This window comes from Mchenga conophoros, linkage group LG7 (genome assembly GCF_057382185.1).
Source record: "Mchenga conophoros isolate Kocher_MC1m ecotype Shallow Benthic linkage group LG7, M_conophoros_male_GT1.1, whole genome shotgun sequence".
Classification (NCBI taxonomy): Eukaryota; Metazoa; Chordata; class Actinopteri; order Cichliformes; family Cichlidae; genus Mchenga; species Mchenga conophoros.
The window spans coordinates 64,315,422-64,337,612 of NC_140532.1; the positions used below are offsets into that span (position 1 = coordinate 64,315,422).

Here is a 22,191-nt window from a genome sequence, read left to right on the forward strand (position 1 = left end):
CTATGCAATTGAAATCATTTTTCTATCACATTGTGTTGTTTTGCTTTATTCTTCATTAAAGTTTCATTTCACAAAACTCATCGACTTCATCTGATAGTGAATGTAAAAGTATGTGTGGTTTGTGGCTCAGCTGCAGGGGAGGGGTGGAGTAGCGGGTGCAGGGTGTGCTGTCAGGGAAGGCTGAACCCAGGGGCGATTCTAGGATCAGAGCTTTGGGGGTGCTGAGCACCCAGAGAGCTGCCCAGCCAGGCAAGATAAACCTGTCTCTGTCAGTCCCTGCATCCTTAAATGTTGTCCCGAGTTCTCTCTGACTGTCACTTTGGTGCATTTAAACCCCTGTTCCTCCCTGTCCTCATCGTCTGTTGTCTTAGTCTCCGTTATCAGTCATCATAATTTTACCATCTCTGTGCAAGTCAGCAAATTTCTTTATTAAATCATAAGCTTCTTAAATTCATCAAGTCTCTCTGTGCCTGGGTCCTCGTCACAAAACATGACATCACTGTTTTGTGCATTTTAACACAATTTAATCCCCACATTTGTGAAAGAAAAGCAAAACACTTTTTTGAAAAGTCTGTAACAAAACCATCAAATCTGATAAAGGTTATTTAAATGCCGCAAAAGAAGAATGGATTGGAATAAAAAAAATACACATCCTAACCTTAATTACTGGGGGAGAATAATGAATGATGCTCATAGTGAGTAAAAAGTAAACTGAGTGCATTTTTTGGACAGAGATTCACTTTTAATGTGTTTGTATAATATAATACAGATAAATAAAAATACTCCCAAAACAGAATAAATTATTACGAAATATTAATAAAAACTATAAAAATGGAGGCAACTTTGCCCGTGGTTGAATGTATACAATGTATGAAAAAATCTTTATTGCAGATGCTAATTTTACTAATTTATTAATAATAATTTTGTGTTGTAAGATTTATGAGTTTCACACATTCATAGTGGTACTTGGGAGAGCTTGAGATTTTTATCAGGTGGTACACACTGTAACAAGTTTGAGAAACACTGATAAGGTAAGTGTGTGTGTGCTCTTGGAAAACATTTAAAGCTGCAGTACAGAATCTTTGAAACAAGCTTAAAACATTTGTAGAATATAAACAGAGCTTCTGCTTCTCTTTACAGCTCCTCACTCCATCAGGGCTGTTTGGCTCTTTCTGATAATGTGCAAATGTGATGTACGTACTGCGGCAGTCATACAGACAACTGGACGGTCCAAAAGTTGGCCTACCTATTACTGGCTGAGATTTTAGTAGAGTTGTGGCTGAACCACATAAAAATATATCATTAATTTTAATCTCCCCAATCAATGATAATGTTATGTTGGAATGTTGTTAAAGAGGGTCAAAATGTTTCAACCCAGTTTGTTTTGCAGATTCTGTATAGCAGCTTTAATATAGGGAGGACACAACTTCCAGATATTGTGAGTAAAATCAGGTTTTTTCTCTTTGTCAGTTTAACAGTTTCTGTTGTGCCTGTCACTGTTCCCTGTCTGTTTTCTTACCTGGTTCTTCCTGACCTTGTACTTTCTCCTCACGTTCCCCTCTTTCCTCTCTCCCTCTTTGGACTGACAATCATACACAAATAGATTGTATTCAATTAGATGAAAAATTACATTAATATGAAAAAAATTCTATTAAGATCACTAACAAAAAGTCCTCTCTCAGTGTACTTTCAACCAAAAGGCAAATAACCAAACCACATGAACATCTAATAAAAGATAAACATTGAAACACTGATCCAACATTATTCTTGATTGACGGATCATTTGATCTTACACTTTTACCTGAATGTGGCTCCTTTTTTTGTAAAAACTTCCTTATATCCAGTATGAACCTGGCTGTCTCTCTGTACACAAACACACACACATACACGCACAACAGGAGTTATAAGGTTAATGGGCATCCAGTCAGTTAGCTAGTTAGTATCCATTTCAAACAGGACAGTGGTAACAACAGTAGGCTGCGGACAATTCTAAGTTTTAGATTTTAAATAGGCTGTATACATTTCAATGGGAGCAACAGGATGGTCAAATGTCACTGAATTTACTACTGAGCAGGACGGATTGTAGGGTAGCAAATGTTGTCGGAAAACACGTTTTAGACACTGCAGGTTACCTGGTGTAAGGTTTTTCAGCTAAAAAGAAACCTGGTCTGACTCCTACCTAACTATATAAAGAGTAACTGAAGGTTAAATGCAGCTAATATGTCCTGTTTTAAGCCAGGCACTTAAACCTCCGCTCCGCTGCGTCTCAGCCACCATGGCTCTGGCAGCATTTTTGGGGGTGCTAAAGCACCCCCAAAAATGGGCTAAAATCGCCCCTGGCTGAACCACACAGCTGTTCTCCATCACTGGGTCATGCCTGCCCTATTTTACGAAGATGCTGGGACCCGACGAGAGAGCGGTGTGGTGTGCTGAGCAGGAGAGGGCAGCTGAAAAACTCCATGAATAAATTGTCTTAAAAAATCCTAATCAGTGAAACAGCTGTCAACGTACAATGTCGTGTGGATGGTGGAATCATTTTTATATCACTGCTTCATTCTTCGTTAAAGTTTTATTTCAGTTTATAAAGAAACAATATGTAAAAACATGTATTGAATTATTTTATAATTTTCTTTCACTATGCAATTGAAATAATCTTCATTAAAGTTTCATTTTACAAAACTCATCGACTTCATCTGACAGTGAATGTAAAAGCATTTTCATGCCTATGTTTTGGAGTTCATCGGATGTGACTGGAACACCTCAATTCAATGATTTGGATGGGTGAACATATACCCACATAACAGACAGGTCTGGCCTAGATCTGGTGTCAAGCTGGCACTGCTGGCTGACTTCTGGCATGGTAAGTGGTATGTCATCCAGATGTGGTCCAGACCTGGCGTAGATGGCACTGTTTATGTGATGGCATGCCACATCTGGCCCGATTATGGTTTGGTTTATGTGGTCCAGGCTCATAGAAAACAGGTCTGACTATTTCTTTGGTCATTTTAGCCTTTTTGGCCAGGGTGAAGGGAGTATCTGCCATCAAACAAGAAGACAGCCGCATGTAACTACGACAGTGTTTGCTAGTTCACCTTACGTGCATTAATGTAATAACGTGGTTAGCCTACTCAACGTAAATTACACACAAACAACATTAAGCTACTCACTCAGAGAAGAACGGCTGCACTGCCATCATCATCCGTCAGCATTTCTGCTACACTGGCAGGGCTAGGGGCCAGGACTCTCCTCTTCGGGTTCTTGGGGGATGTTGCTAAGTCCGGGTCCGATAACAGGCACCACACCCGCAGTAGATGCGCTTGGTGTGAGGTCTCGCAGCAAGCTATCAAATACGGCGCATTTTTCGGCTTTTAACAAAATGCTATGCGTCGCCAGGTGTTTCATCGGATTTGAGGTGTTACCTCCTTTGACAGTATCACAGTATCAGCTTAAAGCACTTGTTGCAGGCTGCTGAGTTTGCATCTTTTGCTGTGAAGTACAGGCAGACTTTTGACCGCTTCGCCTTGGGCATTTTTAATCTGTAGCTCTGCTCTAAAAGAATGTACGTACCTGGGCCCGCCTACTATCCTCGGAAACGTAAAATGATTGGCTAGAATTCAAAGTGTATGACATCTCAGGAAAATAAAGCACCGAAATAAAGCACCGAAATGTGCGCTGCTTTTCGGTCTGGTTACTACCGTTTATGTCAGAACCGGTGCCATCATGCCACCGGATACCGGTACCCATCCCTATTTGTGAGTGTACACTTTATCTAAAACCCTAGTGAGGGTTTACTCATGTTTACCACTGGGTGGCTGCAGCTCAGGAGGTAGAGCAGGTCACCTACTGATCAGAAGGTTAGTGGTTTGTTTCCTGGCTTCTCCAGTCTGCATGTCAAGACAGTGAATGTGTATGAATGTAGTTAGGAAGTGTGTTAATGTGGATTGTTGTATAGAGCACTTTGAGTAATCTGGGAGAGTAGAAAAGCACTATATAAGAATCAGTCCATTCACAGTCGGAGCAGAGTTTTGTCATGTTACTTTTGCACTATCATGTTCCGGCACATGTTGTTATTACATGGCTTGATTAAGGTACACATTAGGCTGACATCTTGGGCCAGCACAGGGCCAGCAGTGTGTCTGCAACTGGCCATGTGCTGGCCCATGTGTGGGCCACCTCTGGCAAACCAGATCTGGGCCACCAAAGGGCCGTCATCCTTTGCGGTATGTGGGCAATGTGTAAGCACATTGTATGGGCCAGATCTGGGCCATAACAATTTTGCTTTGTGGGTAGACTTTTGATGATATGGTTGTTACGCCCCAGTCTAGGGGTACAGGAACGCAACATAAGTTTGAAAAGATTGCCCCGCCCTGGTCCCCAAAACCATACACAGAGGGAAAACCAATGTCTTAGTGAATGGTGATTTATTTCACTACACTGCAAAAATGAAGCTCCGGGGTGAACAAAGGCCAAAATAACAAACAAAACAAGCTAAGTCAGGAGGAGGTGCTATCTAAAACCCTATGTGAAATCAAACATCAAACAAAAGACAAGCGCTACACCTAACTCCCTAACTGAAATAAACAGGAGAAAACAGTGCAAGGAAAAACAATAAGGCAGCTCACCCCTTCTGTTGCAGTGCTATTTACAATGTGCTATTTACAATGAAAACTAATGTACACACTATATACAGAACTGAGAAAAGTCGCACAAAGTCACAGGCACAAATGTCTCAGGTTTTGGAGGCCAGGGTCAGGTCTGCTGCTGCTGTCAGTGGCTGCCCCCGGGACAACTGCTGGTGGAGGGATTTTGAATGCGACCACATGATCGCCGGACCAATCGGCAGCCGTCAGCTCATCCACTCAGGGACCTGCAAAGACTTAAAGGCACAGACAAAGGAAACAACCACCAAAACAGATTATGGACAGGGCCATAACAATGGTATATTATGATATATTTTCTTGTCCAACTTTGGGCCCCTTAATTGCGACCACAGTGTACCCATCTTCTGATTGCAGCTTCCAGCAGAATAATGCCTCATGTCAGAAAGGTGAAATCTCCCCAACTGGTTTCTTCAACTCGAATGGCCTCCACAGTCACCAGATCTCAATCTAATAGAGCACCTTCATGATGTGATGGAACAGGAGATTAACATCATGGATGCATTCTCTCATGGAATTTAGTGCTCGTGCTCAAGAATACTTCCACAAATTACAGTCCATGAACACAATTCACTGTGGCATCCGCAAATGCAGGTTAAAGCTCCATCATGCATAGAAGAAGCCATATGTGAACATGGTCTAAAAATTCTGGTGTTTTCTGTTTTTCACCAACAGGGTTCACTAGTGAATTCAGTTCAATTTTATTTTTACAGCACCAAATCACAACAACAGTCGCCTCAAGCCTGACCACCTTTCATAATATTACAGCTCAGGATAGAAAAGTGTTTTTTCCATTTCTTCCATCATACTATCTATAACTGGATAACATTTTTTGATTCTGAACATCGTTTGCTGTGTGGGTCTGCATGCGGTCCAAGGCAAGAAGTGAGACAAGAGAATCATTAAGTTTTCTTGCTTTCTTTTTCCCCACAATATCAGTCGACAGGTCATCAAAAAAGGATTCAGTAGAGTAATGAACCACTGTCTCCTTAACCCTGGAACACTATTGCTATAAATAGTAACACGATCACTAATGCCGGGTGATTTTTACCCGATATAATATAACCAATGAAAAGTAATCAAATATATCAAAATATGACAACACATGACAAATTAGAGTGGTCTTCTTTTACTTTCAACTGTGCTATGTCTAACAAAATGAAAAATAAAACTCCTAAAACAAAATAATGACTCTGGAAAGCTGGTCTTTGGTCCACCCATTCCTGGGACATTTGAGACTTCCCTGGTGATGGCACAGGCTCCTTGACACGCAAACAGCTGCAGGAGAGAGAAATCATGTAAATGTATTTTCTCGGGTGTAAATCACCCAGCGATAGTGTTCTAGGGTTAAGCAGTTCAACTAGATTCTTAGCCTTAGACAGGTCAACAGTTTTCGGACTGAAGCATTTCTGATAACATGTTAAAGCCACTCACAGTGTAAGGCTTCCAACAAAATTCAGACCCATCTGAACCAGAATGCCCCTTGCTCCTACAGCTCTCTGTTGGTCTCTGAAGAGATCTCTTCTAGTACACACACAAAAAAAAAAGCAATCTGTCCATGATATTGCGACACGAGGATGCTGGGACCTGACAAGCACAGGGTCATGATTGCTTTCCACATTGAACATTTCTAGGAAAATGCCCCTTTTATTTGAGTCAGTACACTGTGACCACTCTTTCAAGCACCTGTTTCTGGCGATGGCAAGGGCCGTCCATTACAGTCATCAGAGTTTAACAGAACCCACTGACTTTAAACATTGCTTTCTCCCAATGACGATATCCCACAGCTGAAGTAAATACACAGTAACAAGAGTCTCTACTCTGGGAACATTCCAACCAAGGGTGTATTTTGTACCATTCTGGGAGCACCCTGCTTGATATGTCTTAGGAAACCTCAGATCACGTGGTTGTGGGGCCTTCACTTTTGAATTTGCATATGTCTAAATTCACACACAAAAAAGAAAAATATACCAAATCTAAAACTCTGCGCAATAATCGACTTGGAGGAGTGAAAAAGAAATTCAAAACAAAGGAGCAGTCATAACATTTTTACCATGAAGAAACGCCCAAAATCAGACAACGTTAGCATTTTTGATCTTCTATTGCAGTTTCCTGGTTAAAGGTCAGCATGGTTGTGGTCTGTTGTAAATTAAAAAAAAACCCAAAGAAAAGTACCCAGCATGAACAGTGAATGTGTTTACATTCAATCAAAGCCACAGTCTTTCTCTAACTTTAAATAGAGTGCTTTTATTTTTTTTTTTGCTACTTTTAGTCACTACCATGAGCTGGGATCATTTATAACTGTGCCTCCAATGCAGCTTGGAAATGTTTCTGCAGCTAGCATTCAGACAAATATGCAACATAAAACATCCATAACAGATGTTATTGTGTGCAAAAGTGAGTATCAATACACAAATGCATTTTTAACATTTTGTGTGCAGAAAATGATTTGTGTAACCTGAACTGATATACATCAGGCATGAGCAGATGTCTTACGTGAATGAAGGAAAGTTGTGCAGAAATTGATAATTAAGGAGTACTGAAAATTCTGAAATGACAGAAGAGGTTTATGGAGAAAATTAATTAACCATGAAAAGATCCCTGTTAATGAATTTGCCATCTAATTATAGCTTAATATTTGCAGCTTGACCTACTACTCTGAGTTGAGATACAAGTATGCATGCAGTGCATGCATCGTACGGACTTTGTAGAAGATGAAGTGGTTTGTTTGAGCTTGTTTTATCAGATAATCAGAGTGATATTGAGTCTTTGAAACTTCCTGTTGTCTCATGTTGCAAGAAACCCCAATCTATTTACCACCTTCAGAGTTCTTGATCATTTTTCCACTTTCCTTAGAACTGCACTGAATATGCAGATGAGAAAGCGACTTAAAGCGGGGTGAACGGTCTGATGAATTCAGACAAAATCAGTCATCATTCAAACATTAGCATCATCAGGTCTACAGTGCAACATGAAGACTCAGCCTGACGGTGGGACTGCTGCTCGTGGTGTTTGCAGTTTAGCACAGCGATGCCTGTAAGTCTGTGTTAGATTTTTCCCAGGTTTTCACGCACAAAATATGAGTAATCCTGAGCATCTTATCTTGCCATTAGAAATTATATGTTGGTTATTTTTGTCATGTATCTCTTTGACTTTTGCACAAGCATTTTTTTCTTTGGTTTTTCTTACCTAAAATAAATTTAATTAGTGTGTAACCATTTCCAGTGGTTTTTGCAGCAGTAGTTCTTTGAATTTTCTGTGTTTTTTTCTTTGTTCAATCACAGAGTGAGATAGCCATGATGTCAGCGTCACTGATGTGTATTGTCATGAAGACCAATGTTGATCTCAAGTGAGCTGTAAGTTCTTCACTGTAATTTTCTCACTGTGCAAACTCAAACTAAATCCTGGTGTGAGCTGGTTGGTTAGTTGGTTACATGAAATAATAATTATTATCATTGTTACTTAGGGCGATCGTGGCTCAAGATTTGGCAGTTCGCCTTGTAATCAGAAGGTTGCTGGTTCGAGCCCCGGCTTGGACAGTCTCGGTCGTTGTGTCCTTGGGCAAGACACTTCACCTACTACCTACTGGTGAGGGGCCGATGGTGCGATATGGCAGCCTCGCCTCTGTCAGTCTGTCCCAGGGCAGCTCTGGCTACGACTGTAGCTTGCCTCCACCAGTGTGAGAGTGAATGAATAGTGGAATTGTAAAGCGCTCTGAGGGTCTCGAAAAGTGCTATATAAATGCAATCTGTTATTATTTAAACCAACTGTTAACTGTATATTTCTGTACATTTAAGTATTATTATTCATATTGCCGCATTCATTGACCTTGTTTATAGGTAATTTCATTGTTTAATCACATTAAAATGTTCCTAATTTAATGTTTAAAAGCACTTGAAAAAGGCAAAATCCCATGTAAAATTAGGGCAACAAACTGTATTGTCATTACTGAAAATAACCGTATTTTTATGAAAGTTATTTTCTGGTATTATTTTGGCGCCCCAACTGCTGGAATATTAATGTTTTTTTAGGATTTTTTTTTTTTACAGTGTACTGTTCCTGTTCAACTCATATCTAATCATCCAATCAGCCAAAGGAGATTTAAGTGACTTTGAATGTGGTGTGGTTGTTATTTGCCAGTTGAGCTGGTCTGAATATTTCATAAATGGCTGATTTACTTGAATTTTCCCAAACTTTAGGGTCTCTATGGTTTACAGAGAATGGTCTGAAAAAGAGGAAATATCCAGTGAGCGGCGGTTCTCTGGGAGAAAATACTTTGTGAAGGCCAGAGGAAAATAGACTGATTTGAGCTGATAGAAATCGAACAGTTATTCAAATAACCACTGCAAAACCACTTAATGTCACTCGTCAGTTACAAAAATTAACATTAGATTGAAATTTGTTCTGACTCACCAAAATTAGACAATAGAAGATTTGAAAAATGTTGCTTTGTGTAATGTGTTTAGATTTTGGCTGCAACATTCAGATGGTAGGTTCAAAATTTGATGTAAACAACATTCTACATCCATTCTCCCATGTATTAAAAACTCAAGCGTAGGTGTTGGTTGCCTGGATCTTGTGCTTTCCATTCAGCTGACTCCTCAGGACTTGTCTTACCCTTTGCAGGTAAGGCAGGTCATCTTGGTTCCCATTTGCCTGTAGGATTCCTAGGTATCTGTAGCTATCCTCGATGTCTCCAATGTTACCGTCTAGTAGTACAATCATCTCAGTTCTGACTACTTTCCCTTTCTTCGTTACCATCCGACTACACTTCTCCAGTCCGGCTGACATTCCAATGTTAACGCTGTAGATCAGGGGTGGAGAACTCCAGGCCTCAAGGGCCGGTGTCCTGCAGGTTTTAGATATCACCCTGGGTCATGTCGTGAAAATTTCAAGTAACCTGCAAACACTCAGTGAGCGTCTTTTGAAGTGGAGTTTATTATATACACTGCAGTGGAGACAACAATGGTCTCTAATGATAGATATCTTATATACAAACTGGCAAAACTCAGAGACAAAGAGAATTCCAGAGCACATTGCGTCACTCTATACCTGCCAGTTCAGCTCATCCTTGAAACCTTCCCTTCAGAGAGAATAACGACCAGCAATCACCTCCCTTTCCCCCCCAGAAATGAGCAACAGCCCCCCCCGCACACAGGTGCCTGGATGTCTCTGGCCTATTACAATGGCCCCACTGTGAAGGTGTGATAAAGCATAAAGACACATTTGTGATGCTATCCTATATGTATGTAACTAAAAAACAAATACAAAAGTACATTAGATAAATACATAACGTGGTAGGACTCGACTTAAGCGGTCAAAGAAGTGCAGGAGACTGATGCTGTCCAGTGTAGCAAGTGATTTATTCACCATTTTGTGGCCCAACAATATTTACAAAGAAACAAATAAGAAACTCAACTCTATAACTCAGTTCAAATAAACATAACTGAACTTAAATCAACAGAAATTAAGGTCAACCTGCACACAGCTACACTGACCTGAACCTTTTCCCCCAAAACACCTGAGTTTAGTGATGGGATGTTCTGTATCGAGGCTTCGAAGCGTGTGTCGAGTAATGGAGGGGGCGTTTCCGCGAAGCGCGTATCGAGGCTTGCTTCATTTATGGGAGGAGCTGAAAATGATGACGTCCGAAGCCTCGCTGCCCGGCTGTACCACGTGACTGGTTCATGAAGTGGTTCGAACTTTGCCACGAGATATGACAGCGATATAAACCCCTCAGACTTCATTCAAAAATGTGGGTGTTTGATGGAGAGTTGCGGTTAGTGAGAGTTTGGAGACCGTTTGGAGGTTTATGAGAGTGAGGAGAGAAAGTCAGGAGAGAATGGAGCCAGCTAAGAAGAGGAGGATGTCCTCCCCTGTGTGGGAACATTTTGATCTTATTCCTCCCAACAAGGTATGTAAATTTCTACAGAAGATGTATTTTCATGATACTGATGGTGCAATACAATTTATGTTGAGCTGTCTTGACTTTTGTACAAGGTGAAGTGTTTTCTATGTGCCAGGGAGCTGGGATATAACAACAACAACACCTTATCCATGCTTAGGCACTACAGAGCTTTGCATGAGAATAAGGGGAACACCGATTGTGGAGCAAGACCAGGTGAGCCATCAAATGCAATGATAATATAGGATGCAGTAATGTTACTAAATGATATAACAATATTATACAACTGTTATAAGTTACGTATGTGATATTTATATTTGTGCTTTATCTTTATTGTCTTTCCTCAGGAGAACAATCTCAAATAGATGAAGACCTGGTCAGCATGGTGATTGAGGACTCCCAGCCATTTAGCACTGTGGAGGACAAAGGATTCAAAAGATTTGTTAAATCATTAAATCCTAGCTATGTTCTCCCCACTAAAAAGGTCATAAAAGCAGTGAAAATTTAGTTTTTACAGAATAAAATGTGAACAGGCAGTGTGTAGCTCTCCATACCTCAACGTTACAAAAGCACAACTACTGTCCACACCCCAACCACACCTCACCTCACAGTAAATGATCATTTCCATTTCAAGCATTTCCAAATAATCATTTCCCATACTGCCACTATAAATATACACAGTATACTGCCATCACTACAATATACATGTTTTACACACTCCTTTTGTTGTTGACATTTACAGGCTGTGTGCAAAATGCCACACTCTTCAAATTCATGCCAGCTATTATTTTTACGTCCTGCTAGAGCAAATGAAGCTTCATGAAGCTTCGCATTGGGGTGAACCAATTGGATGAAAAGCTTCAGTGCTTCATGGGGCTTCATCTGCCCATCACTACCTGAGTTCTTCTGCTTAAATAGTCCACTTAACCAAACAATTTCTCCTCTGGACTATTCCATTCAGTAGGTAGGTAAGATGAACATGATTATATTCAAACCTCTACTACTCCTCTTTACTGGCAACATAAACTCTTTGGTGTAATCAATACATATTACAACAATAAATCTATTTCTCAATAAACCCTCTAAAATCAACTTTATTAAATTATAAGAGTTCTTCCCCTTCTGCACTTGGTCTCTTCCTGTGACCTCAGATGAACCCAGAAGGTATAAAGCAGGAAGTAAAACTACATTTCCTCCTTTTGTTTCTGCAAGACAGGTAGGCAAGGTAAGTTCTTAACTTAGCAAACTTGTATGAATTGATTTAAACCAAGATGTTATATTATATAATCTGTAAAAGTGCAAAACATAAACAAACCCAGGATAGTAGATGTTTGCCTATTGCAGATTACATGTGAAATATGGTTAAATCAAAACAAGAATGTTAACTAAGAATATAGACAAATGGTCTTCTCACCCACTTTGTCACACATAAGATAAAGAAATTTCCCATCACAGTCAACACACCTGAATCAAATTAGTTCATTACCAGGCCTATGAAAAAGGAGGTAATTTAGCCATTTAAATCAGCTGTTTTCGATCAAGGTCATGTCTAAAACTTGCAGGACACCAGCCCTTGAGACCTGGAGTTTCCCCACCCCTGCAGTAGATCCTTCACTGCAGCCTGAATAAAGGAAAGTTGTGCAGAAAGTGAAGATTGGGACTATGCATGCATTATCAGTGCATGCATTTATTTGTAAAATAATGAGTGGTTTGTTTGAGTTTGTTTTATCGGATATATTGAGTCCCTGAAACTTGTCTCATGGTACAGAAAAACCCCAATCTATTAACCACCGTTGGGTTGTGGATCATTTTTCCCAGTTTCTTAGAATTCGTTTAAATATGCAGATGAGAACGTGTCTTGAAGCGTGGTCATTGGACCGATCACTTCAGACACGTCATCATCAGGTCTACAGTGAAGTCAGCATGAAGACTCTCAGCCTGACAGTGGGACTGCTGCTCATGCTGTTCACCGTTTACCACAGCGATGCCTGTAAGTCTGCTTCTTGTACTTGTGTTAGATCAGTTTTTGAATTTCTGTCTTTCTCTTCATTCAGACACAGAGTGAGACAGAGCGAGGACATCAAACTCATATAAGTTCATGGTCATGAAGACCAGTGTTGATCTCAAGTGGGCTGGAAGTTCTTCACTGTAATTTTCTTACTCTGAATCCTTGCGGAAAAAGTGTGGTCACATGTCCGGCATGTCCTTCATTGAGACAGATTTTTTGTTTTTCTATTTTCTATGTATCTCTATCTTTTATGTCTTTGCTTAATAATCTTGCTCCAAGACATAAAATAAGAGCCTTCAAACTTAATCTTTTATTAAGATATAACAAATTGTGTTTGTTGCCTGATGAGCATTTAACCTTAATTATATCTGATATGTGGGAGAAGTCATTAGAAGCAGACACAGCACTGAGTAATCCCTGTTTTTCTGTTGCAGCTAACGCAGTGAAATCACCTGCCCTCTGCTCGTTTCACTTCTTTGACAAATGGATCCCAAAGGTGCACACTTGAAGTTGCTTTGTAAACTACAAGTGTTGGTGGATCAGCAGGTAGCTGATCAGCTGCATTGTCTCTCTCTCACTCGCCGGGGCGGAAATTATTGCGGGTCAATGCCCTCGGCCCACTCACCTGTGAAGTGGAAACACCTGATTCTCACTGATGCTACCAGCATTTAAGCAGAGGGATGGCAGCCATTCATCGCTGGATTGTTGCGTGAATCACGTTAGTGTATCTCCGCTCTCGTAGTATTAGACTCCGAAGGCTATACCTGTGCCTTCGTTCTAACGTGTTCACTCTGTGTTTAGATCCCGTGGACCCGTCCCTGATTTCCTGGTGAAGATCCCTAGTCATGGACAGTGTTGGGGAGTAACAGAATACATGTACCGTCGTTACGTATTTAAAATACAAAATGTGAGTAACTGTATTCAGTTACCGTTTAAAAGGGTGGTATTCAGAATACAGTTACTTTGTTGAAATAAAGGGATTACACGGCGGTCTTTTCCTGTTTCATATGTTTGGCTATGCCCTCTCTATTTTTGGTAATTCCACGCCGGTGGAAACCCAAACAAAACGCGTATTAAGAGGTTCAAATGCCTGTGTCTCAATCTTGCGTCTCATAATGACGTGAAGAAATGTTTTTTTTTATGAAGGCAATAGGCAGAGTGTTGCAGGCATCGCCCTAAAGAATGTAGCCTCATGGGCAGTGTAGTCCGTGCTGCAGGGAGAATGGACTGCCATACCCGTTATGTGTCTGTGAGCGAGGGAGGGAGGGAGAAAAAGGAAAAGTATGAGCTGTCACCGAGCAGAAACGGGAGATGGGTTGCCGGGCCTCTGATTGCAAAAAGCCGCCTTAAAGCATTTATGAAACTGTCTGTGCTCATTGATTCGATCAACTCGATATGGACTGCTCTTGTCGACAGACATGAGAACATCACGGCCCACCTTTTAGAGCTAGCTTTTCCTCTTCTTGTGCGCCGGGTTATAATGTCCCATGGCCCGAACACGTCTACACCCACATATGTGAAGGGGGGTGCAAGTTGCATTCGTTCAGATGGTAAGTTTCCCATTTGCTGACATTCCGCTTTTCCTCTCAATTTCTTGCATGTGACACACTTAAAAAGCACTGTGCTGATAGCCCTTTTGGCCCCTACCATCCAGAACCCTGCAGCTCTAATTTCACCTTCTGTGAAATGTCTTCCTTGGTGTTTCAGTGTCGTGATAGTGCCGTATTAAGAGCGTTCCCAAGTGGTGTCGGGCAGGGATGATGAGAGGGTGAGTGGTGTCGATGTCCAGTTCAGATTGTATGATTCGGCCCCCAACTCTTAAGAGTCCATTACCATCTAGAATAGGATGCAGTTTCCAGAGACTGCTTGAGGGGGAGATCGTGATTCTTTCCTGAATACACTTTATTTCCTCTTTGTAGCACTCACTCTGAACTAGGGATGGGTACCAGTATCCGGTGCCATGATGGCATAACATAAACATAAACGGTAGTAACCAGACCGAAAAGCAGCGCACATTTCGGTGCTTTTTTTCGGTGCTTTTTTTTCCCCTGAGATTCACTTTGAATTCTAGCCAATCATTTTACGTTTCCGAGGATAGTAGGCGGGTCCAGGTACGTACATTCTTTTAGAGCAAAGCTACAGATTAAAAATGCCCAAGGTGAAGCGGTTGAAGTCTGGCTGTACTTCACAGCAAAATATGCAAACTCAGCAGCCTGCAACAAGTGCTTTAAGGTGATACTGTGATACTGTCAAAGGAAGTAACACCTCAAATCCGATGAAACGCATAGCGGTGTTTTTTGTTTTTTTTTTTTTGTTTTGTTTTTAAAGCCGAGAAATGCACCGTATTTGATAGCTTGCTGCGAGACCTCACACCGAGCACATCTACTGCGGGTGTGGTGCCTGTTATCGGACCCGGAGTTAGCAACATCCCCCAAAAACCCGAAGAGGTGGTGTTTCTCAGCTGGTGGCGAAATGCCAAAGAAGCAACTTAATGTCTGTTGTTTTTTGGACATTTAGATGGTGACAAGCAACATGTGTAAGGTTAAATGACATGGTCAAGAATGCAAAGGTGCTTGGTAACACAAGTGTCACTATGCGTTCCTAATTTTTGTCATGCATGCGTAACTGCGTACCAGTTTTGTGCACCCCTGATTATACTAGTATTTAAATATGAAAGAAATTTGCTCTGATTCAATGGCATCTTTTGACTCATCTACAATGACTGAACCTGTGCACTCTCTTTAGCTTCTTTAACTTCTCCTCAGCAACCATTTCAGCCAAACATGACAGAATTTGGGTTGTTTTGCTGGTGTACAAAATATTTTTTGCTTGTTGTTCCAGTCTCCTTCTAACCACAGGGTCATGATTGCTTATCATGTTTGGCATTTCTAGGAAAATTCCCCTTTTATTTGAGTCAGCACACTGTGACCACTCTGAGCTATGTTTTTAGTAGCAGTGAAGATTAGAATTTCTGCTTTTGTCTTACTGTATGTTTTGTTTTCAAGCACCTGTTTCTGGCGATGGCAAGCGCCATACATTACAGTCATCAGAGTTTAACAGAACCCACTGACTTTAAACATTGCTTTCTCTCAATGACGATATCCCACAGCTGAAGTAAATACACAGTAACAAGAGTCTCTACTCTGGGAACATTCCAACCAAGGGTGTATTTTGTACCATTCTGGGAGCACCCTGCTTGATATGTCTTAGGAAACCTCAGATCACGTGGCTGTGGGGCCTTCTCTTTTGAATTTGCATATGTCTAAATTCACACACAAAAATGAAAAATATACCAAATCCAAAACTCTACACAATAATCGACTTGGAGGAGAGAAGGAGAAATTCAAAACAAAGGAGACATGACATTTTTAACATGAAGAAACGCCCAGAATCAGACTGAGCGGGTCACAACGTTAGCATTATAAATCTTCTATTGCAGTTCCCTGGTTAAAGGTCAGCATTGTTGTGGTCTGTTGTAATACAAACAAACAGAAAAGTACCCAGCATGAACATTGAATGTGTTTACATTTAATCAAAGCCACAGTCTTTCTCCAACTTTAAATAGAGTGCTTGTAGTTGCTTAAAACTATGAGGTGGGATCAGTTATAACTGTGCCTCCAATGCAGCTTGAAATGTTTCTGCAGCTAGCATTCAGACAAATGTGCAACATGTAAACATAACACATCCATAATCAGAGATGGGTAACGCGTTACTGTAATCTGATTACTTTTTTCAAGTAACGAGTAAAGTAAGGGATTACTATTGCAAAAACGGTAATTAGATTACCGTTACTTTCCCGTAGGAACGCTGCGTTACTGCGTTACTAAAACCGTGATTTTTTGCGAGAATGTCTCACGACAGTGACGTAAGCGAGTGCGCCGTTAGTGACAACAGCTGTGTGCAGATCAACAATGGATCATATATCGAGTGCAGAGAGAGTATGAGCGTGCAGCGTTTAAAGCGTGGAAGTACTGACCTTACTTTGAGTTTGATTCCATAAAAAGTGACAAAAACATTAGTGTCTGTTGTGCGTCGGAAGAAAACTTCTTTTTACAGCGAAAAAAACCCCTAAACTTCCGAGCAAGCACCGAGTGCGCCATGACGTAATGGGAAACTCACAGAGAAAGTCGCGGATTCTTCAACTGACCGCGGCACACCTGCACCAGGGTAAACCTCCGCCTACCGCAGTCCTGCTTTACAGGTGAAAATAGAGCAACAGCACCGCTGAGTCTTTGACTTTATTTATTTTCTGCTGTGTTTTACTTGCATCTATTTGAAAGAGTGAGTGTAAACACAAAAAAAATTATTTTATTTTATGTGCTGGAATGTGTAGAAAATAGGTTTAAATGTTAAACTAATTTATTCAACTCAAAGAATGTTGCATATAATTAAATTTTTGCTTGATGCATAAAGTTAAAAGATTAAAACTGATAAAACAAGTTAAAAAAAAAGAGACTTTTCCATTTGATTACATTTTGTATGATGGCTTATGTAGAAAAAGTAGAATTGGGCTGAAAGATCGATCGCTTTATCACCTCTTCAGGTTGTAAATTGTGTTTTTAAAAAGTAACTAAGTAACTAAGTAATTAATTACTTTTGAAAATAAGTAATCAAAAAGTAACGGGATTACTTTTTTTGGGAAGTAATCAGTAATTAGTTACTGATTACTTTTTTCAAGTAACTTGACCAACACTGTCCATAATACATATATTCTTTGCAGAAAATGATTTGTGTAACCTGAACTGATATACATCAGGCATGAGCAGATGTCTTACGTGTTGTCTCGTGAATCTGCTGCAGCCTTCACTGCAGCCTGAATGAAGGACAGTTGTGCAGAAATTGGTGATTAAGGAGTACTGAGGAAAATTATGAAATGACAGAAGAGGTTTAATGGGAAACAAAGAATGAATGAACCATGAAAAGATCCCTGTTAATTGAATTTACCATCTAATTATAGCTTAATATTTGCAGCTTGACCTACTACTCTGAGTTGAGATACAAGTATGCATGCAGTGCATGCATCGTACGGACTTTGTAGAAGATGAAGTGGTTTGTTTGAGCTTGTTTTATCAGATAATCAGAGTGATATTGAGTCTTTGAAACTTCCTGTTGTCTCATGTTGCAAGAAACCCCAATCTATTAACCACCTTCAGGGTTGTTGATCATTTTTCCACTTTCCTTAGAACTGCACTGAATATGCAGATGAGAAAGCAACTTAAAGCTCAGGAGGCCACTTCAGACATCTTCTGAAACATCACTATCATCAGGTCTACAGTGCAGTCAACATGAAGACTCTCAGCCTGACGGCAGGACTGCTGCTCATGGTGTTTGCAGTTTACCCCAGCGATGCCTGTAAGTCTGTGTTAGATTTTTCCCAGGTATTCTTGTTTTCACACACAAAATATGAGTAATTCTTGCCATGAGAAATTATATGATGGTTATTTTGTCATCTATCTGTGCAATTTTTGCATAAATATTTAGTTCATTTTTTTTAAATTTAAAAAGCGGATAAAATTTTCCAGCGTCTTACCGTGCCTTAAAAATTATCATAGTACATTTATTTATTTATTTACAAATAATGCTTTTTAAAGCTAGTTAACTAGCTCAATTGGACCAATAGGATGAACAAGACTTTCTAAAATTGTTTTTGCAGTGATGACGCACGAACCCAGTGTTGCTAACTTAGTGACTTTGTCACTATATTTAGCAAGTTTTATAATTAGAATTAAACTTTATTGTCATTTCACATGCCACAAGTACAAGGCAACGAAATGCAGTTTGCATCCATCCAGAAAGTTCTTTAGCAATAATATAGATATTACACAATATGGATCTATTATAGGTATGTTACAATGTACATGGTATGAAGGTATGTTATGAATATACTATAAGTGTAAGTATGTTCAGGCTATAGCTCTAGTGAGTGAACAAGCTATGTACAGGCTATATAACAGGTTATACATGTGGTTAAAAATGTGAAAACTATATAGATTGTAGATATACAATTGGAGTATTAATAAACAGTTGTAAAACTATAATTATTATATTGTACAGTATGATTGTCTATGCAGCATTTACAGTAGTGCAGTTGAGATCAGTGAGATATATGGATAATTTATACAGTAGTTATATAAAGGGCCATTGGTTGTGAGTAGTGGTTCAGTCCATGTTAATATTGTGTGTATGAGGGGTTTAGACCGCCTTAGTGACTTTTTTTCTAAAAAGCCACCAGCGACAAATCTGGCGACTTTTGCTGGTGATAGACCTCACGCAGCAGTCGCCCTCAGCTGCTGTCAGAGCAAGAGATGTTCACACTACGCGTCCAAACTGCAAATGAATCCCCCCCGACTGTTACGCAGTCAGTTCTTCTTTTACTGTTACTTTTTGTGGATCACAAGGTATAAAACTACCCGCTCATTAAAAAAAAAAAAAAAACTCCTCCAGAGTGCCTATTTTGTGTCACTTTTCCCAGTCCCAAGCAAGATAAAGGGGGAGGGTTGGAATTGTGACAATAAAAAAAACAAACAATAAATGCTAAAAGAAATTTAACTTGTAGTCAGAACATAGTTTCCATCCAAATATAAGATACTATCGAGCTAATTCCCTGCTAACTTTGAACTCCATTAAACTTTATAAATCCTGTTTTCATGGATGCCTGGATGTTAAACTTAATTGTTACGCCTGGTAAAGCAGCAACGCTGATGATTTTATTACAGATGAAAGAATTTAGACAGTTTGTAACTCTCAGTGGTGCCGCAGTGTTCGTTTGAAGGGGAGAGTTTGGACCCAGAAGCAGCTAATGAGCATGAACCTTATTTATATCTGGTATGTTGGAGAAGTCATTAGAAGCAGACGCAGCACTGAGTAATCCCTGTTTTTCTGTTACAGCTAAGGCAGTGAATGCACCTGACCTTTGCTGTTTTCACTTCTTTGACAAACGGATCCCAAAGGCGAACATCGTGTCCATCGTGAAAACTCACAGACAATGTTCCACACCAGCATTTGTGTAAGTTTGTCTTTCACTGTCTCTTTGATTCGATCACTAATGTTTGCCATGAAGTAATGTATAAGCAATGTATAATCGTCCACATTAAAGCATAACTCTCCTATTAAGAGTAAAATGTGTAAATATGAGAGCAAAATAATGATACTGATTCTTCTGCAGGATCGAGACACCCAGAACACTTTTCTGTGTGAAGCAGACTGTGAAGTGGGCAATGGAACAATTTGTTAAAGAAGAGAGAGCGAAAATTGAACCAATGCTACAATTAACACTTCAAAAATCACAAAATGCTTTCACTCCATGAAGTTACTTTGTAAACTGTTGCTGGAATTTTAACCCCTTTATTCTTTACCTGCTTAATTACAGCTGCAGAATATAGAGAACATATATTTTATGCTGATTTCAATTTTTTTTTTTTTACATTATCACAATATCAACTTCATAATTTGGGAATTATGTTAATCCAGTATGTAAAACTCAGTTGATAAAGTGTCTTCCCTCATTAATATCCCATAATCATCTGAAGGTGCTCTTACTGTAAGATGGGAGCATTGAAGAACCACATGAAGTGCCAGACGACATAAAGTTAGATGGCAGGGTTAGTGAGTGCAAAGACAGAGTGCTGAAAAAGTCTCCAATGTTTTGGTGACTAAGAAACTCCAGAGTTCCTCTTCTGGAATTAAAATTGGGATGTGGGTTTTCATGGCCTGTAGGTGTAATGTGTAGGTGACCCCATACGTTTGTCCATATAGTATTCCACACCGCCTACCCTCCATTAAGCCATGTTGACCCAGGCTGATGTGACTGTGTCTCAAAGAGCCTCATTTGATGAGCAAAGTTTATGTTCAGCACTCTTAGGCTTTCTTTAAGCAGCTCTCCAAAGCTTTGAGGTGTGTTTGGCTTCAATATCCTGCTGCAGTGTGAATTCTTCTCCACAAAGATCTACATCACTGTTGGAGCACATCTCTGAAGAATGGATCACTGCTTGCCCTCAGTCAGGGTGCAGTTGACTCACATCAGGTGTTCAGCTCTGGGTCTGGAAACACCACCAGACTTAAACTCTCACCGTCTGATCCACTGTGGTATCTCTCCCTCACCTTACAAAGGCCCTTGTTTTCCTGCCTCTAATCTCTGAGAGCGATTGTTAAAAACAATTTCAAATATTTTTGATTCCTCAGACTCTGAGATTATTTTCAGGTTCAGATGAAAGTTTTGCACACGTTAAATGTGTTCTCAGGCTTTTGGATCTAGCTACGTATAACATGTATCAAATCATGTGATCATTTCTCTTCACTGTGTTATTGTTATGCTGCTACAGTGTATCTAAAAAGATTTTGTCTTTCTTTATTATTTTGCTTTATTCTTCATTAAAGTTTCATTTCACAAAGCTCAACGACTCCATCTGACACTGAATGTAAAAGTGTTTTCATGCTGTGGCCTTTGTTTTGGAATTTATAAGTATGCTGGTTATGAAAATGTGTTAATAGAAGCAGTTGAAGGTGAATGTGCACAATGTGACATATTTATAAATTGTATATTTTCCATGTGGGAGACGGAGTGGTGAGAATGTTACTGCGGTTCTTCACAGTTCCCATAAAGAGGTGGGGCATTTTAAAGGAAAAGCATGTCATGATGTCAGTTACTTTGTAGACATTGACGATCCTCTGTGTCTACTAACACATTTGAACTTTTAACATTAATCTTTCAGTCAAACAGTCAGTGACCTTTCCATTTCTTGCAATTGAGGTAAAATGATCTGTAGTATCAAACATTTCTGTTGAAAAGCATTTAAAAATGATTTCCTTGCGATTGTATATGACCAAAACCAATCAAACTACATTTTGCACCATATCTGCTGTTCAACTCATATCTAATCATCCAATCGGCCAAAGGAGATTTAAGTGACTTTAAATGTGGTGTGGTTGTTGGTGTCAGTCGAGCTGGTCTGAATATTTCATAAATGGCTGATTTACTTGAATTTTCCCACACTTTAGGGTCTCCGGGGTTTACAGAGAATGGTCTGATAAAGAGGAAATATCCAGTGAGCAGCGTTTTTTTGGGGAGAAAATACTTTGTGAAGGCCAGAGGAAAATAGACTGATTTGAGCTGATAGAAATCAAATTCAAATAATTTGATGTAAACAACATCAAATCCTAGATCCATTCTCCCATGTATTAAAAACCACCTCCAGCTGAACGTCAGCAAGACCAAGGAGCTGGTGGTGGACTTCAGAAGGGGTCAGCACAGAGACTACAAGCCCATTATCATCAATGGAGCTCCAGTGGAGAGGGTGCAGTCCTTCAAGTATCTTGGTGTCTACATCTCCTCAGACCTGACATGGGCTGCCCACATTCAGGTCCAGACCAAAAAGGCTAGGCAGCGCCTGTATCACCTACGACAACTGAGGAAGTTCAGGGTCTCTCCAAAGATCCTCAGGATTTTCTATACAGGCGCTGTGGAGAGCATCCTCACACAGAACGTGACATCGTGGTTCGGGAACAGCTGTGTGAAGGACCAAAAAGCTCTCCAGAGAGTGATCCGTACAGCAGAACGCTGCTGCAGGATTGCTCTCCCCCCGCTTCAGGACACCTACACCAGGAGATGCCGGACTAGAGCA

General features: G+C 40.1%; 2 long non-coding RNA genes across 2 annotated transcripts; both read left to right on the forward strand.

Annotated features, from left to right (window-relative positions):
* The first annotated feature begins 7,600 nt into the window (after positions 1–7,600).
* LOC146571524 (uncharacterized) lies at positions 7,601–8,293 on the forward strand. The gene is made up of 3 exons (XR_014893245.1): positions 7,601–7,694; positions 7,943–8,014; positions 8,125–8,293. It is a non-coding gene; the product is annotated as an uncharacterized LOC146571524 (long non-coding RNA).
* Positions 8,294–17,469: 9,176 nt separating this feature from the next.
* LOC146571525 (uncharacterized) lies at positions 17,470–20,909 on the forward strand. The gene is made up of 3 exons (XR_014893246.1): positions 17,470–17,923; positions 19,460–19,577; positions 19,737–20,909. It is a non-coding gene; the product is annotated as an uncharacterized LOC146571525 (long non-coding RNA).
* Positions 20,910–22,191: the final 1,282 nt, after the last annotated feature.